The sequence below is a fragment of the Chrysochloris asiatica genome, unplaced genomic scaffold (assembly GCF_000296735.1).
Source record: "Chrysochloris asiatica unplaced genomic scaffold, ChrAsi1.0 scaffold00075, whole genome shotgun sequence".
NCBI lineage: Eukaryota > Metazoa > Chordata > Mammalia > Afrosoricida > Chrysochloridae > Chrysochloris > Chrysochloris asiatica.
In genome coordinates, this window is record NW_006408593.1 from 7831600 (window position 1) to 7835897 (window position 4298).

General features: G+C 44.2%; 1 pseudogene; it reads right to left on the reverse strand.

Annotated features, from left to right (window-relative positions):
• Positions 1–891: 891 nt before the first annotated feature.
• Positions 892–2207, reverse strand: LOC102827900 (annotated as a pseudogene).
• Between the last annotated feature and the right edge of the window lie 2091 nt (positions 2208–4298).

Consider the following 4298-nt stretch of genomic DNA (forward strand, 5'->3'; position numbering starts at 1 on the left):
GGGCCCAGTTGGAGAGTAAATGCAAAGTTCATAGCACATCATTCCATGTTCATCACAGAGGCCAGACTGTTCAGTCCCAATAAGCAACCTGCTGGGTCTACAAATTTGCCATGCTTCGCTCTGTGAAAACTTTATTGGGCACAGTAAGGAAACTCAATTAATAGTGAGAATGACACGGGCAAGTGTCACCAGAATTGCAACCAATTATTTTTTTTCCTTAATATCTTTTAAAATCACAAGCTGACCCAGCTCAACAGGGGCCATGTCCTGCCACAGGACACACATTTATTCTGTCTCTGCCTTCTCCATTAGCCTCGACTGCCAGGGTCCCCCAACTCTGTCACTAGCTATAAGCCCCTTTCTCTCTACACAGCAGCACAGCTTCCCCAAAGAGGAGTTAATTGAAAACACAAATCAGGCTGTGTGGCAGAATTTTTTGTTGCTGGTAGTTTGGGACTATTTTTTGTTTTGTTTCATTTTGTTTCCCAATACATCAAAAATGTGCTGACTTTATCCTTTCTGCTTGCTCATAGTAGTTCTGATTTCAAAAGCAGAGGCACAGAAACAATCCCTAAAAGTAACTTGAAATACCACTTAAAGAAATGCATGAAAATGGAATTCAAGTCCAACCAGCACCTGCTTTGACTTCAGGCACCTGGTCTTCCAAAGTATTCTAGACACGAGCTGTCCCACTGGACTTGCTATCGTCAGCCCATACATGGAACTCCACCCCCACCCCATTACTAAAGTTCAAAGGATGACTACTTTATCCAAAAGCCATTAGCTTGCCAAGCTATGATCTTCAGGAAGGTAAAAAGTCAACACCATGCAGTGCTCAGTCAGAACAGTTTTAAGGTTGAGGCTGCTACTTACATTGACTTCCCAAGACTTTTAAGCTGAAGGCCAGATGGACAGGGGATGAGCCTCTGTGTTAAACACATATTTGTCAAGGTTAAGCAAGTCCAGGTCATCAGAAAAAAGAAGATACATGTACTTCAGAGTTTCTCCCAGAAAGAAACTTGCCATATGATTATCTGTGACTGGGTTCTGAACATCCCAGATGGAAGAATAGCCACCTGGGTATACTTGTTAAAGCTCTGCAGGATCTTCCAGCCCCAATCCTGGTATTTCTTGTCCCCAGTGACCCGGTACAGATAGAACAAGCTCTCTACAGTCTCTGGTCGCAACATATTGGCATTGTCTTTAAGTATGATCCGCATCTCCCCAGGCATAACATTGGAGTAAATATTGAAGTACACAGCTTCAGGGCTCAGCCCAGACTTAAACTGATTATACATCTTGTAACAGGTCTCCATAAGAGCTTTAGCTAGCTCCATATGGCTACTGGTCAGTCCATGGTGTACACCCAGAGCCAGCGTCCCAGGTAAAAAGCATGCAAAATGATCCATCTTGGGAATGAATTTACTATAGATAATATCTCCCACGAAAGTCAGATGTATGGTCCTATGTTTCCAAAGCAGATGCATTTGTATTCCTTTGATGGCTTTAACATAGTCTTCTAGCAACTGACTTTCATTCTTTCCTACTTGGATCCACTGCTTCAGCAGATACTCATAGTAGCTGTCAACACCAGCTCCAATAGTAAAGGTCTCCTCATCAGTGAAGAAGCCACTGAGGATATGGATGTATGTGGGCACTAGCCCATCATTCTTCCCAGGCAGGGAATGGAAATGCATCATGACCTCCTCCACTGCCTTCTGAACCTTTGCCTTTCCAGTGACACACGAGAGCTCTCTAAACTCCAACCGAATGCTGGTGACTTGTGCCACTGGACTGAATGTTTCACCAGTGCCAATGTTTACATCGGAGAATGGAATCTTGGAAGGCATTCTGAAAGCCGGCATTAACCGATTTCCAAGATCTTCAGTTTTTTCCAAAAAGAGTCTATCTCCAGATAAATTTTAAGCACTTAAAAGTCCACCAAAGATGCAGATAGTGCTTCCAAAGAGATTTACCTTCACATTTTTATGAAAATTTAAGTTCTCTAGCACCCATTTCTTGGCTTCTTCAAATTCTCTTTGTAGCCCCATAATCCACATGGTGTCCAGGGCATCAATGAGAGTCAGGCCAAGACCATCTTGACCAAATACCTCACTGAATGATCTGGACACAGGTTTGAGTTCATCATAGCCCCAAGCAAATGCCTTATATCCTCTCCAGGCATGAGAGAAGGCATCTATCACAGTTTTCTGGCATTCCTTGAGAGGGGGTAATTTTTTCTATATTTTAACCCCCATGGAGGTAGGCTTGGCTCTGGTCTCTGCTTTTCTAGTATCCCTCAGTGGTGGAATTACTGCTCTCCTCAAGCTAAGGAGTTTTCTCTGAACTTTACCTTCCTTAGGTCTTTGGCTAGGTTCTTCCTCCCTCTTCTTGGTATCACTCCATATCCTATTCTTCTGCAGGTCTTTCTTGACACCTCTGATCTTCAAGCGGGGCAGCCTTTTCTGAGGGGTCTGGGGTAAAATCTCTAGAAAGTCTCCCAGATTATTACCTGACTTCTGGAGACCTATTAGGGCAGGTGTTTTTATGGACCTCAATCCTGAGATTTCCGGTTCCATCTTCTGGTCTTCTGAAACTACATTAGTCAGGGTTTTCCAATGGTCTTTTGCACTGCTATGAGAAAGAAGTTCACAATCAGTCAGCAAGACCATGAAAAAAAGAATTACATTCCTCCCAAACCATGCCAGTAATGTCCCTCTTGCCCCATAAAAGTGCAGCAGCCTGCCCAAGCTGCTGGAGTCGAGCTCTCTGAGACTCAGGGTCACCGAAGTCATATCCCCAGGTCTCAGTGGGTGTTAGAGGCAGCCTTGGGTTAGGAGCAGATGAGAGCTCAACTTCCTGGTTTCACACAGCAAAATTAGCAGCCCAAACCCAGCCCACATGTCTGATGGGCTGCACCTGAGGCTGAGTTGCCATTTGGTGACTATTCAAACTTGCCTAAAAGTTTAGTGACTTGGCTTTTAGCCATTGGGCATGATCTGGCTCTAAAACTTAATAGCACTGGATGGCACTTCCTGTTCTGAGAATGTTTTTGTGTGGTGCTCTAGTATAAGCACTGGACTCTAACTAAAAGGTTGGCAGTTCAAACCCACCAGCCTCTCCTGGAAACCCTATACAGTGTCAATATGAGTCAGAACCACCTTGAATGTCTTAACAACAATAACAATGAAAAAAGAGGCCTGGTGGTATTGTAGGATAAGTACTGAACTCCTAACCATAAGGTGAGCAGTTCAATCCCACCAGCAGCCCCTCTCGGGGGAAAAAAAGGCTTTCTGCTCTTGTAAAGCTGTACAGCGTGGAAACTGTATACAGGATCACTAAGAGTCATGATGGCAGTTAGATAGCTTGGTTTAATGTAGAAAAACCATGTGGTTTTTCCACCTCTATACCCACCTGAAAGTGCCATGGGCTGTCAAAAGGACAAACAGATCTGTATTGGAAGAAATGCAGCCAGTGTTCCTTGGAAGCCAAGATGGTCAAACTTCGTCTCTCATACTTTGGACATATTGTCAGGAGGGACCAGTCACTGCAGAAGGATACCATGTTGGTAAGGCAGAGGGTCAGAAAAAAAGAGGAAGACCCCCCAATGAGATGGATTGGCAATGGGGCAGCATCAATGGGCTCAAGCATGGCAACAATAGTGAGGTTGGCCCAGGATCAGGCAATGTTTCATTCTCTTTGTGCATAGGGTCACTATGAGTCGGTACCGACTCGATGGCACCTAAGAACAACAACAACAACAACAACACCCACCTCTACACTGGGATGCTTTCCTTTTACTCTAAGGAGCTCTAGTGCACTAGTTCTCAAAGTTCATTTGGAATCACGTGAAAGCCTATTAAAATGCAGACCACTGAGTCCCACCCCTCCGAGATTCTGAATCAGTCAATATGAGGTAGAGATTAGACTTTGCAGTTCTAAGTCCTTCTCGGGTGATGTAGATGCTACTGGTATGAAGACCACACCTTGACAAAAAACATTTGTCAATTCTGACTCATGGTGACATGTTGTGTGTCAAAGTAGAACTGTGCTTTATAGAGTTTTCAATGGCTGATTTTTTGGAAGTTGATTTTCAGGCTTTTCTTCTGAGGTGACTCTGGTGGGCTTGAACTGTCAAACTTTCAACTGGCAGCCAGATGCATTAGCCATTTGTACCACCCAGAACTGCTGCTCTAGTCCAGATAGATGGCATGACTTGGGTTCATCCTCCACCTCCTTCAACCAAAGCAAGAAGTCTTGGAGTTTTTCATATCTGATTTCAGCATAGTTCACTTGGG